This window comes from Bubalus kerabau, chromosome 2, assembly GCF_029407905.1.
Source record: "Bubalus kerabau isolate K-KA32 ecotype Philippines breed swamp buffalo chromosome 2, PCC_UOA_SB_1v2, whole genome shotgun sequence".
In the NCBI taxonomy this organism is placed as follows: domain Eukaryota; kingdom Metazoa; phylum Chordata; class Mammalia; order Artiodactyla; family Bovidae; genus Bubalus; species Bubalus kerabau.
Genome location: NC_073625.1, coordinates 160163100 through 160178162, shown reverse-complemented (window position 1 = coordinate 160178162; position 15063 = coordinate 160163100). Strand labels below are relative to the sequence as shown.

At 39.1% G+C, this 15063-nt stretch overlaps 1 protein-coding gene across 1 annotated transcript in view; it reads right to left on the bottom strand.

The window, feature by feature from the left end:
- LOC129644008 (uncharacterized) overlaps positions 1–14598 on the bottom strand; it is a 416390-nt gene extending 401792 nt beyond the window's left edge. The window contains exon 1 of the mRNA XM_055569289.1: positions 14589–14598. The gene's annotated coding sequence lies outside the window, so the exon portion shown is untranslated. The remainder of the gene's footprint in view (positions 1–14588) is intronic.
- Positions 14599–15063: the final 465 nt, after the last annotated feature.

The window sequence follows — 15063 nt, the reverse complement described above, 5'->3', positions numbered from 1 at the left end:
TTTCTTGGTAAGAAATAAGCCAGTAACAAGGCTGCATCTCTCAGGACGGCCAGTCATCACTCATTAAAGAGAGGGCTTATTATGGACATCACTGTGTAGAGCAATTTGTAATCCACTGCATCTCAGAATGATTTAAACAAGAACTTAAACAGAAAAGGGCTATCCATTGTCCACCTAGAAAAATCATGAGCAAAATTGTTATGGAAATTCCACACATGGTAGTTAATTACCTTTTTGAAGTCCTGTGGTAAAGGATGACTGCTACCTCCTATAACCTTAAGGCTTACTAAACACATTCTGCACTATTCTATTTCATAAACTAGCCCTCCTTATAGAAAGCTTGTTTACCTAGGTTTATTTGGAAATGAATATGAATGTTACTCAGTAGATGAATGGTTCTCAATTCTGGCTGGACATGAGAATCACAGAAGACTAAAAAATGCTAATGCTTAAATCCCAACCTAGACCAATGAACCCAGAATCCAGGGGTGTGGGCTGAGGACTGTGCATTGTCATTTTTTAACTTCTGTTGTAATTTAGTGTGCAGGAGGATGGAGAACCTTTATGAGCTTCTTAAACTTGGGTAGCATGTCTCATTTGCTTTTTATCCCAGTGCTTACCACAATTCATGGTATGCAAGTTCTAAAACTCACAATACAGTTTTAAGCTTTAATAACTTTAGAAGTTTAAATGACATTAACAGGAAGTATCATTTGAAAGCTTAATTAAATTTCAACTTCACATATACATATTTATTTCTAACACTTGATCAACAGATTTGTAAACATTTTTTGGGGGGGGGAGGATCACATGTCTTGGCATGTAGGACCTTAGTTCCTTAAATAGGCATTGAAACCATGCCCCCCACAATGGAAGCACAGAGTCCTAACTTTTAAGTTAGAAAGTCCTAAACTTTTAATTTTAACTTTTTTCTTTAGTCCTTCCAAATTAAGGTGGCAAAGATCATCTGAAAATTAATTTAAAATATATTTATTCAAAATACATTTGATTTTGAATAAATTTGATCTATTTCATTTAATAAAATCAAATAAATACAGATGAAAGTAATTAACTTTTAAGTTTTCCTATTTATTAGTTTGTAGCATTAGAAGGCAACAGCAACCCACTCCAGTACTCTTGCCTGGAAAGTCCCGTGGACGGAGGAGCCTGGTAGGCTGCAGTTCATGGGGTCGCTAAGAGTCAGACATGACTGAGGGACTTCACTCTCACTTTTCACTTTCCTGCATTGGAGAAGGAAATGGCAACCCACTCCAGTGTTCTTGCCTGGAGAATCCCAGGGACGGGGGCGCCTGGTGGGCTGCCGTCTATGGGGTCGCACGGAGTTGGACACGACTGAAGCGACTTGGCAGCAGCAGCAGCATTTATATATATGCATATGCATGTGTGAGAATATTAAAATTTGAAATGACACTAAAACTTTTGGAACTACACTAAAATTTTTGGAATTTGCTGAATAGTAAGGAATCAATAACTGTACAGTTAAACTTGCATGGGAATGTTGAAAATCACTATTAAAAGTCTTGATTCATATCTATTCTTGTGTAAAGGGAGAAATACATTTGGTTGTATGTAAAAGAGAACAGTGGCTTTGAAAAATAGAATTTATCTTCATCCAATGAAAAGTCTGGAATTAGTCAGCTTCTGACGATTTAGTGGTTCAATGATGTCAGGGTAGCACCCAGCCTTTCCCCAGGCTTGCAGAATGACTTTTATAGCTTCAGGCTACACATTTAAATTTATGGCAGAAAGAGTGGGGTTAGGATACTGCCAGGGGCTGCTAGTAACTAATATTTGTATTAGGAAAAAAACACGAAAATCCCATCTGACTCTTTGCAACCCCATAGACTGTAACCTACCAGGCTCCTCTGTCCATGGAATTCTCCAGGCAAGAATACTGGAAGTGGGTAACTCTTCCCTTCTCCAGGAGATCTTCCTGACCCAGAGATTGGACCTAACTGGGGTCTACTGCATTGCATGTGGATTTTTTACCAGCTGAGCTACCAAAAACATATCTTTTCCTAAAGTCCCCCCAGAAGATTTTTATTTAGATTTTGTTAACTAAAACTATGACATACAGCCACCCTCTAGTTACAAGAGTTACTCGAGTATTGAGTATTTAACTTTTCCATCTCCTATTTTCTTGGCAAGCAAGAGAGGAGAGTTAGACATGGCGATAGCTTACAGTGAACTGTGTTGGATTCGTGATCTCCGAAGAAGATTTAGTTTTGGAAGCAGGGACCAGGCTTGATCACTTAAGAGCAGTTTGTGTAGCAGAATTTTATTAAAGTATGAAAAGGGACAGAGAAAGCTTCTGACACAGACATCAGAAGGATAGAGGACAGACTAGTGCTAGACTCGCTAGTCTTAGCAAGGGAGCTATATACTTTTTCAACTGGTTATTACAGTAAATCAAAAGAATATCTCAAGGTTGTAAAGGTCTTACCAGACCCATTCTCACAATATACATTTGAAGATAACAGGATTAGTCAGAAGGTTCTCAAGGAGAAACATGTCCTCAAGCAGGATACATCTCCAGGCCAGAATACTGGAGTGGGTAGCCTTTCCCTTCTCCAGGGCATCTTCCCAACCCAGGGATCGAACCCAGGTCTCCCGCATTGCAGGTGGATTCCTTACCAGCTGAGCCACAAGGGAGGCCCATATAATCTTTAGTACAGAGTTTAAGCTGTACTCTTGTTTTGTTGTGTAATCATCAACCCTGGGCTAAAAGAAAAAAAGTTTGTCCTTTTCTCCTTCTTGAGAACTCCAGACCCCTATCTCCTCCTTAAGAGCCACAGACCCGTTTCTCCTCCTCAGGGACCTCAGACTTCTTATCAATCTGCCTAGGAATTGACTCTCAATGGTTAACAAAAAAAAAAAAAAAAAAAAACTTCTCTCATCCCTCATCTATGTATTTTTTGCTCTCTTTTTTTCTGTCTGTAATATGAAGTCAGTTGGTTCTAAAGTTGATGGTTCTGTCAATTATTAGATAATATCCTTGCTTCTTCTTAAAAAAAAAATTTAGAGAAATGGAATTTTTCTTTTAAGACTCCCTTTTCCAGTAGTAAATTCTGCAGCCAGAACTCTGCTTTCTCAAATCACAGAGGAAACTTTATCATCCCCTAATGATGGAACAATATGGTGAAAAGCCATTAATGAAGGTAGCTGAGTGCTGTTTTGCAAAGTGCGGTCACTGGGAAGCATTCAATGGGAAAACAAGTTCTAGCTGATGTCTTGTGGAGATATGTCATTTTTCTTTAGATTGAACTACATCATAGACTATTGTACTTTTTAAAGTTCTCCTTTGTAAGTCCTGTAGGATGCTTTATTTTGATTTTGCCCTCATTCTCTAATATCTGTTAACCTTGTGTTTTACTGTTTCCTTCTAAATGGGACTTTAGACACAATCTCAACTTTCAGTTGTCAGACTTTTACTGTTCTTTCTTTTTTCTGACAGGAATATGATTGTTACCCTCATCCATTAATCACTGTATGGGATTGGATTTTTTTTTTCTCTTGTTTCTAAAGAAAGACATTCCAGAATGCACCAATTCTATATGTGCATTTTCTAAAGAGCAACAAACTAAAGCAAAATAAATTTTTAAAAAATAGTGCATTTTGTACTAGAAGAAAAGTAAGATTTAGACTATTGACATAAATAATATATATATTCAGATTAGGACCAGATGTACTCATTAAGTTTATTGTTACTGATAAAAGTAAAACATACTACAGGATATTTTCAACAGTTTAATTAACTGTAACTTATTATATACAATAAACACTAATAAGTGGGAGTGAAAAAGAGATCCTTCCAAATTCAGAATCTACTAAAACTTTCAGTTTGGGTTTGCTAAACAATGATGCTTGGCAAACATAAGTTTGTTGCTTTAAGAAAGGCTGTTCTATCTGTATTTTCTTGAGCTAAGTGTAAGTTAATCCAAAGTCTTGTATTACATATCCCTTATTGGTTTGAGGACCTAAAAATGTACTTCCTGTGGCATAATTTGGTTTTTAATAACACTGTAGATATATTCAGTCACCTATTTACTCCTCCAGTATGTGTTTACTGGGCACTGTCTGATGTGCCTGAAACTGCTGAGGACTAGAGTACATCCGTGAACCAGACAGACATGATCTCTGTTACTATGGCCTGTATAGCCTGATGAGAAAGACAATAGACAGAAGATGGTTGAGTTGCAAGTAGACAAAGAGACTTATGTGCAAATTGTAATAAGTAAGCATAATGGAGAATGACATCTTACTGTTGACAATTAACAATTTCAAGGCTCTTTAAGGTGGCAGCCCAAGACTCAGAATAGCCACTCAGTGATGCTTCCTCTACATATAATGCTCCCATGGTCACATAGGGTATTTACACAGTAAGGTCCTGAACCCTTTTATTGTTTGAGGATTTACAAGAATTAGAGTCTGACATTTAGCTGGCCAGACTTTGCTTGGTATAGTTCCATTACAATGGGACAAAAGTTTTATGATATTGAGATAAAGAGACCATGCAAAATATTATACTACTTCTTTATTATCTAATCGAGAAAATCTTAAGCAATAACCAGATATTACATGCACTACTTACACTCCTCCAGCAAATTGGCTGTTTCTTTCAAGTACAAGCAGCCCAGATGCCTGACCTCATCTGGCTTCCTTGAGCAAATACAAAAAGAAGGCTTTGACTGCATCTCACAGACAGGCTTCAGTGGAATCACCAAGCAATTATTCCAATGAGGAGGTAAATTCTACCTTGTTCTATTACCTTCCCCAGTACAGAAACCAAGGACCCCAAGTGACATCCAGTTACCATTCTTAGCTCATCTGAGGCAGGTTCAACGATGACATCAAGTCACAACATCCTTAACCTCATTTGCATTCCAAAAGATGAGATATTTTCCTATTCTCTAAAATAAACTTCAATTAGCAAATATATATAATTGACCAGACAAAGAGAGATTTCTCACAAGAATTTGCAATATATATAATTTATCTTCTATTCTTGTTGCAGTATGTATAACTTATCTTGTGGGAAATGAATGGGAAAAGGGCACAGGGGTCTTTTTGAAACTTGGTTATTAGTCATAACTTATTAATACCATATTCTTCCCAAAAGAGATGAATAATGCCATAGCATTATGTTATCAGAGCCTATGGAGGGACTCCTATAACACCAAGTACTGCAAGTAGAATAAGATGAAGATACTAGTCATGGATGAAAAGGAAAAGATGCTAATTAAAAATAATTCTGAGGTTCTAAGTTTAAGTTTCTGAGAAAGCCCAGAATAAGGATCACATTTTGGAAGGGAAGTGAATTCAACTCAAAACAAATTAAAAGTTTGCTACTAGTGGGATCCCCAAATGTGAATTTCCCACAAGCAGCTGAAAGTGGGAGATGTCCATAAGATAGATTGGAGGGAGAGTTATTATTTGGGTTGAATCCACACAGAGGCAATGATGTTTATGGTTATTAATCCAGTTCCTTTTTTAGAAAATGTATTTTATGGTTGTTGACATTATATAATTGATAACTTTGTTGCTAAACATGTGTCTTAGAAAGAAAATGTTTATATAAATTGCAAAAATCTTAGTAAATACTTAAAACAAAAAGTTGAAGGAATCATTCCTCTTTGACACAAAGTCTCTCAAAGAGGATTCTTGAAAGTAAGCCAAAGTTTAAAACTTATTTTATTTTTGCCATATCCATACAGTCAGCAAAAACAAGACCAGGAGCTGACTGTGGCTCAGATCATGAACTCTTTATTGCCAAATTCAGACTGAAATTGAAGAAAGTAGGGAAAACCACTAGACCATTCAAGTATGAACCAAATCAAATCCCTTATGATTATACAGTGGAAGTGAGAAATAGATTTAAGGGACTAGATCTGATAGATAGAATGCCTGATGAACTATGGACTGAGGTTCCTGACATTGTACAGGAGACAGGGATCAAGACCATCCCCATGGAAAAGAAATGCAAAAAGGCAAAATGGTTGTCTGAGGAGGCCTTACAAATAGCTGTGAAAAGAAGAGAAGCAAAAAGCAAAGGAGAAAAGGAAAGATATAAGCATCTGAATGCAGAGTTCCAAAGAATAGCAAGAAGAGATAAGAAAGCCTTCCTCAGTGATCAATGCAAAGAAATAGAGGAAAACAACAGAATGGGAAAGACTAGAGATCTCTTCAAGAAAATTAGAGATACCAAGGGGGCATTTCATGCAAAGATGGGCTCGATAAAGGACAGAAATGATATGGACCTAACAGAAGCAGAAGATATTAAGAAGAGGTGACAAGAATACACAGAAGAACTGTACAAAAAGGATCCTCATGACCCAGATAATCACGATGGTGTGATTATTGACCTAGAGCCAGACATCCTGGAATGTGAAGTCAAGGGGGCCTTATAAAGCATCATTACGAACAAAGCTAGTGGAGGTGATGGCATTCCAGTTGAGCTCTTTCAAATCCTGAAAGATGATGCTGTGAAAGTGCTGCACTCAATATGCCAGCAAAGTTGGAAAACTCAGCAGTGGCCACAGGACTGGAAAAGGTCAGTTTTCATTCCAATCCCAAAGAAAGGCAATGTCAAGGAATGCTCAAATTACCACACAATTGCACTCATCTCACATGCTAGTAAAGTAATGCTCAAAATTCTCCAAGCCAGGCTTCAGCAATACGTGAACCATGAACTTCCAGATGTTCAAGCTGGTTTTAGAAAAGGCAGAGGAACCAGAGATCAAATTGCCAAAATTCTGTGGATCATGGAAAAAGCAAGAGAGTTCCAGAAAAACATCTATTTCTGCTTTATTGACTATGCCAAAGCCTTTGACTGTGTGGATCACAATAAACTGTGGAAAATTCTGAAAGAGATGGGAATACCAGACCACCTGATCTGCCTCTTGAGAAATCTGTATGCAGGTCAGGAAGCAACAGTTAGAACTGGACATGGAACAACAGACTGTTCCAAATAGGAAAAGGAGTTCATCAAGGCTGTATATTGTCACCTTGCTTATTTAACTTCTATGCAGAGTACATCATGAGAAACGCTGGGCTGGAAGAAGCAAAAGCTGGAATCAAGATTGCCGGGAGAAATATCAATAACCTCAGATATGCAGAAGACACCACCCTTATGGCAGAAAGTGAAGAGGAACTAAAAAGCCTCTTGATGAAAGTGAAAGAGGAGAGTGAAAAAGTTGGCTTAAAGCTCAACATTCAGAAAACAAAGATCATGGCATCTGGTCCCATCACTTCATGGCAAATAGATGGGGAAACAGTGGAAACAGTGTCAGACTTCATTTTGGGGGGCTCCAAAATCACTGCAGACGGTGAATGCAGCCATGAAATTAAAAGACGCTTACTCCTTGGAAGAAAAGTTATGACAAACCTAGATAGTATATTGAAAAGCAGAGACATTACTTTGCCAACAAAGGTTCGTCTAGTAAAGGCTATGGTTTTTCCTGTGGTCATGTATGGATGTGAGAGTTGGACTGTGAAGAAAGCTGAGTGCTGAAGAATTGTTGCTTTTGAACTGTGGTGTTGGAGAAGACTCTTGAGAGTCCCTTGGACTGCAAGGTGATCAAACCAGTCAGTCCTAAAGGAGATCAGACCTGGGATTTCTTTGGAAGGAATGATGCTAAAGCTGAAACTCCAGTACTTTGACCATCTCATGCAAAGAGTTGACTCACTGGAAAAGACTCTGATGCTGGGAGGGATTGGGGCAGGAGGAGAAGGGGACGATAGAGGATGAGATGGCTGGATGGCATCACTGACTCGATGGACATGAGTCTGAGTGAACTCCGGGAGTTGATGATGGACAGGGAGGCCTGGCGTGCTGCGATTCATGGGGTTGCAAAGAGTCTGACATGACTGAGCAACTGAAGTGAACTGATATTTAAAATAATGTGTATGTGGACACATGTACGCATTTAGGTGGAAGTAACAGGAAAGTCTTTGCAGAAAAAGAAAAGATAGAGACCAAAAAAAAAAAAAAAAAAAAGGATTCTAAAAAAGAAGAAAAAAGAAACAGAAAAGACAGTGAATTTTATATAAGTGATGATCTGCTTAGTAGCTGTTCAGTTCTACTTTTATTCAAGGAGTCTTGATCTCCTTTCCAGCCTGTTCCTACATGCAGATCCTTGCCCTGTCTTCAGGCGTCTTACAAGTGCCTAGAACTATTGCTTGCTGACATCGCCATGGGGATAGAAAGAGCAAGAGGTAATCCTGTCCTTCCTGTCCATTCTTCCTCTTCTTTGAGCACTACCAGTCTTCTTCCACTTCTCCAGTCTCCATCTACCAAGTCTCCAAAAGAAGAAAAACTGCTTCCTCAAGTTTGCACACAAGTATCTTCTACCTTTTAAATTTTACTCTTGCTTTGGAATAGGAGGAGAGGTGTGTGTGTGGGGGAGGGGGGGGAAGGAACCGAGCTTAGCGTACCAGTGAAGGAGAAAACGAGGCGGGAATACTCATAATCCTGTCATACTACACTCACAGCCTGTTTCATTTTCTGTTATAATAAACAATGTTAGGCATGGTGCTGCACCACACACATTTAAAAGATCTTTAAAAGTAAGAATCATGTTTTACCCCAGTTCACCAGTGTGTAGTGAGTGAGGATGTGAGTGAATAAATAAACAAGTGAATGAACTTTTATTCTTGAGTGGTAAAAATGTTTGAACTGGGCTTTTTCAGTTCACAAGTTTTAAAATATACATTATTATTACATAATTCTTGATATAGTTACATGACGTAATCTTAGATGAAAAAAGAACTAGTGATAAGAAAATTGTAAAGTCAAGATGTGAATCCAGATCTTCTGAATCCAATTGCTGCTACTGCTGCTAAATCACTGCAATCGTGTCCAACTCTGTGTGACCCCATAGACGCAGCCCACCAGGCTCCCCCATCCCTGGGATTCTCCAGGCAAGAACACTGGAGTGGGTTGCCATTTCCTTCTCCAATGCACGGAAGTGAAAAGTGAAAATGAAGTCGCTCAGTCGTGTCCGACACTTAGCGACCCCATGGACTGTAGCCCACCAGGATCCTCCATCCGTGGGACTTTCCAGGCAAGAGTACTTGAGTGGGGTGCCATTGCCTTCAATTAATGGCCATTTTTACTCTCTTCTGCTATGTCCTTGTGGAAAAAAAGAAATTAGAGCAGTGATGTCCTAGGCTAGAGAAAGAGGATGTTTATCAAATGATCCGTGTAGATCAGGCCAATTAAGGCAACTAAAGTCAGTGAAAGTAGCAATTCATTCAAACCCCAGCTGAAGTTTCCTCCCTCTTCATACTTGATGCTTCCTCAGGTTCTGGGGGCTGCAGGACTTCTGGACTCGTAGCCCGAGATCTCTATTGCTGTGTCCTGTTATTTATTCCATGACATGAAGACTTTGGTTTCTTGGTTGCTTACGCTGTCACCTCATAAAAACTCTGTAAGACCTTGTGCAAGCTCCTCTTGTGGACCCGACATGACCAAAGCCCCCAGTCCCACCTCAGAGTAAAAGTAATAGCTGGTCCTGTGCTCCCAGGCCATTCCTCACTATTAATGCCTTTAATGAGGCCTGCCAATTATTGAAGACCTACTACATGCTAAATATTGTGATGACCCCTTTAAATATTTTAAGGAATTTACAATTACCTTTTTACTATCAAAAAACAAAAAACCAACATCAGAAAGGTAAGGTAGCATAGCTACAGTCAATGACTCAGCTAAGCCAGAAAGAAAAACACCAATACAGTATACTAACGCATATATATGGAATTTAGAAAGATGGTAACAATAACCCTGTGTACGAGACAGCAAAAGAGACACTGATGTATAGAACAGTCTTATGGACTCTGTGGGAGAGGGAGAGGGTGGGAAGATTTGGGAGAATGGCATTGAAACATGTAAAATATCATGTATGAAACGAGTTGCCAGTCCAGGTTCGATGCACGATACTGGATGCTTGGGGCTGGTGCACTGGGACGACCCAGAGGGAGGGAATGGGGAGGGAGGAGGGAGGAGGGTTCAGAATGGGGAACACGTGTATACCTGTGGTGGATTCATTTTGATATTTGGCAAAACTAATACAGTTATGTAAAGTCTAAAAATAAAATTAAAAAAAAAAAATAAAATAAAATACTTCTCAAAGTGGGAAAAAAAAAAAATGACTCAGCTAATATGTGCTGGAACTGTGGGTCAGCCTCAGCTCTGATTGATGATGAAGTCCAGTTTCTTCCATTGCATTAGATGCTTTGTACAAAACACCATGATGCTGGGAAAGGTTGAAGGCAAAAGGAGAAGGGAGTGGAAGAAGATGAGATGGTTAGATAGTATTACTGACTCAATGGACATGAATTTGAGCAAACTCCAGGAGATGGTGGAGGACAGAGGAGCATGGACAGTTCATGGAGTTGCAAAGAGTCAGGCACAACTTAGCAACTGAACACAACAAATACTACATCTTCAGTGAGTCCTGCTTGCCCACAGGCTCTTGTGGTTCTTATTCCCTGCCTTGTTTTTCTTCACACTACTGATTACTGATAAATTAAGGCTAATTAATTCAACCTTTAACTAGAACTTAACCTTCCAGAAAAGCATGGACTTACCATTTTTGTTCACTGCTACCTTCTCTGGTGTGTGGAACAGAGCCTGGCAATAGTTTTCCCTCAATAACTTTTTTTTTTTAAATATATGTATGATTCTATAGCATACTTGTTCTTTCACTTTCTAAGTATATTTTCCTTGTGAGAATAAAGACAAATTACATAGAAAAATGAAGAAACAGTACCAGAAGTGATCTACGTAGCACTGAGCAACAAGAGAATTAACCAATGTTTTTTGACATTGTGCATCCATTTACATGTGAAGGTATTCCAGCCCTGTATTATTGACAGATTTACTAGTCAGCTTATGATGTTGCAACAAACATTTCCCAAATCTCAGTGGTTTACAAAAACAAACATTTATCTCTTGCTCACTTTCATGAAGGCACTAATCAGCTGCAGATCAGTTGACCTTGACTTAGCTCTATGTGTCTTCACATTCTAAGTACCAGGCTAATGGATAGCCACTGTCTGGAGTGTGCTATTCTCGTGTCAGAAGGCAGATGCTCACAGAAGGATATAGCCAGTCTTCAAAAGCATGTTCAGTCATTCATCTATTCATCTTCCACTAGCCAAAACTAGTAATGTGGTCAAGCCCAATGTCAATGGGAAATACAATGCCTATAGGAATCCAGGGGAAGTTCAGGAAGGGACTGAGTGAAACAGTAGACTACACAAGTACTGTATTTCTATATTACTGTTGCCTATCTTCCTTCATCTAAGAACTTTCCTTCACTGTTTCCACATATTTGTAAATGACCCATCTTATGTTTTTTATCAAAATGTTTCCTCTTCCTTATGTAAAGTGTACCCTATTTGTTTCTATTGAATGTTCTCAAATTTTAATTATTCATTGTTCTTTTTTCAGTTTAGTACAGACATTGTGATTTTTAATATATATTTCTAAGTTTCTGACTTTCAAATTGATGTTATTGACAAATTTAATATTATTCAGTCAAATATAATCTGAGTTCATGAGGACTGAAGATATTGGAAAGATTCCTTTCTAGTAAACAAGAAAATCTCCTGAGATGATTTTTTATACAACAAAATCAGTATATTATTTCCATCTTCAGCCATAAAATAACTTACCTATTTAGTCAGGGAATATACAGTCTTAGTTTTAAAGATTTGTGATGTATTGTAACAATTTTGTTGTTCTTGGAAGAACTCTATCAATATTTCATCATGAGACTCTTCTCTGCAGGAGAGCCTAAGAAAAATATTCTATTAATCATGGTGATATTAAAGCTATCTGTCACTTGTAGCATGCATATGCAATAAAGTAATCAGATCAAATTGATATCAGAGACAAATGGCCCACATTAAAAGTGTCTGCTTGATGTTCTAAAATTGGTTCTTTTTATGATGATCTCAATAACTAAACCTCTCAATTTGCAAATGAAGATAAATGCTAAGATAAATTTTAAAATCTGAATTGTGAAAAAGGGTAAAGAGAGGCCTAAAGTGACTAACAGTGTAACAGTTCAAAGAGATGCTTTAGAACTTTTGAAACAAAGAAACATTTTTATTATCGTGGACATTCACTGCAAATTTTCTATAATTGCATTAAAAATAAAACAATAGAAACATATGGACTTAAGCATAATTGAGTTTCAGGTTTTTTTTAAATATGTATCTAAAGAGACTAGATTCAGTATGCTCCATATGTTCTGATAGTCTATTAAAAAAAAAAAAAAAAAGGAGCTGGATAGGGGGACCATGAATAGCAAGTTCAGTCAGTGCAGTTCAGTTCAGTTGCTCAGTTGTGTCCGACTCTGTGCCACCCCATGAATTGCAGCACGCCAGGCCTCCCTGTCCATCACCAACTCCTGGAGTTCACTCAAACTCATGTCCATTGAGTCAGTGATGCCTTCCAGCCATCTTATCCTCTGTTGTCCCCTTCTCCTGCCCCCAATCCCTCCCAGCATCAGAGTGTTTTCCAATGAGTCAACTCTTCACATGAGGTGGCCAAAGTATTGAAGTTTCAGCTTTAGCACCGGTCCTTCCAAAGTGCACCCAGGACTGATCTTATTTAGAATGTACTGGTTGGATCTCCTTGCAGTCCAAGGGACTCTCAAGAGTCTTCTCCAACACCACAGTTCAAAAGCATCAATTCTTCGGCGCTCAACTTTCTTTATAGTTCAACTCTCACATCCATACATGACCACTGGAAAAACTATAGGCTTGACTAGCCGGACCTTTGTTGGCAAAGTAATGTCTCTGCTTTTGAATATGCTATCTAGGTTGGTCATAACTTTCCTTCCAAGGAGTGAGCGTCTTTTAATTTCATGGCTGCAGTCACCATCTTCAGTGATTTTGGAGCCCAAAAAAATAAAGTCTGACACTGTTTCCCCATCCATTTCCCACAAAATGATGGGACCAGATGCCATGATCTTCGTTTTCTGAATATTGAGCTTTAAGCCAACTTTTTCACTCTCCTCTTTCACTTTAATCAAGAGGCTTTTTAGTTCCTCTTCACTTTCTGCCATAAGGGTGGTGTCATCTGCATATCTGAGGGTATTGATATTTCTCCTGGCAATCTTGATTCCAACTTGTGCTTTGTCCAGCCCAGCGTGTCTCATGATGTACTCTGCGTATAAGTTAAATAAGCAGGGTGACAATATACAGCCTTGACGTACTCCTTTTCCTATTTGGAACCAGTCTGTTGTTCCATGTCCAGTTGTAACTGTTGCTTCCTGACCTGCATACAGGTTTCTCAAGAGGCAGGTCAGGTGTCTGGTATTCCCATGGTGGAGATGTCTGACAGAATGTGGTCCACTGGAGAAGGGAATGGCAAACCACTTCAGTATTCTTACCTTGAGAACCCCATGAACAGTATGAAAAGCCAAAATGATAGGACACTGAAAGAGGAACTCCCTAGGTCGGTAGGTGCCCACTATGCTACTGGAGATCAGTGGAGAAATAACTCCAGAAACAATGAAGGGATGGAGCCAAAGCAAAAACAACACCCAGTTGTGGATGTGACTGGTGATATAAGCAAGGTCCAATGCTGTAAGAGCAATATTGCATAGGAACCTGGAATGGTAGGTCCATGAATCCAGGCAAATTGGAAGTGATCAAACAGGAGATGGAAAGAGTGAACGTTGACATTCTAGGAATCAGCGAACTGAAATGGACTGGAATGGGCGAATTTAACTCAGATGACCATTATATCTACTACTGTGGGCAGGAATCCCTTAGAAGAAACGGAGTAGCCATCATGGTCAACAAAAGAGTCTGAAATGCAGTACTTGGATGCAATCTCAAAAACAACAGAATGATCTCTGTTCCCTTCTGAGGCAAACCATTCAATATCACAGTAACCCAAGCCTAAGCCCCAGCCAGTAATGCTGAAGAAGCTGAAGTTGAATGGTTCTATGAATACCTACAAGACCTTTTAGAACTAAAATGCAAAAAAGATGTCCTTTTCATTATAGGGGACTAGAATGCAAAAGTAGGAAGTCAAGAAATACCTGGGGTAACAGGCAAATTGAGCCTTGGAATATGGAATGAAGCAGGGCACAGGCTAATAGAGTTTTGCCAAGAGAACACACTGGTCATAGCAAACACCCTCTTCCAACAACACAAGAGAAGACTCTACACATGGACATCACCAGATGTTCAGCACCAAAATCAGATTGATTATATTCTTTGCAGCCGAAAATGGAGAAGCTCTATACAGTCAACAAAAACAAGACCGGGAGCTGATTGTGGCTCAGATCATGAGCTCCTTATTGCCAAATTCAGACCTAAATTAAAGAAAGTAGGGAAAACCACTATACCATTCACTGCTACTGCTGCTGCTAAGTCACTTAAGTCATGTCCAAATCTATGCGACCCCATGGATGGCACCCCACTAGGCTCCCCCATCCCTGGGACTCTCCAGGCAAGAACACTGGAGTGGGTTTCCATTTCCTTCTCCAATGCATGAAAGTGAAAAGTGAAAATGAAGTCGCTCAGTCGTGTCCAACTCTTAGCGACCCCATGTACCGCAGCCTACCAGACTCCTCCATCCATGGGATTTTCCAGGCAAGAGTACTGGAGTGGGGTGCCATTGCCTTTCCCACTATACCATTCAGGTATGACCTAAATCAAATCCCTTATGATTATACAGTGGAAGTGAGAAATAGATTTAAGGGACTAGATCTGATAGATAGAGTGCCTGATGAACTATGGATGGAGGTTCCTGACATTGTACAGGAGACAGGGATCAAGACCATCCCCATGGAAAAGAAATGCAAAAAACCAAAATGGCTGTCTGGGGAGGCCTTACAAATAGCTGTGAAAAGAAAAGTGAAAAGCAAAGGAGAAAAGGAAAGATATAAACATCTGAATGCAGAGTTCCAAAGAATAGCAAGAAGAGATAAGAAAGCCTTCCTCAGCAATCAATGCAAAGAAATAGAGGAAAACAACAGAATGGGAAAGACTAGAGATCTCTTCAAGAAAATTAGAGAT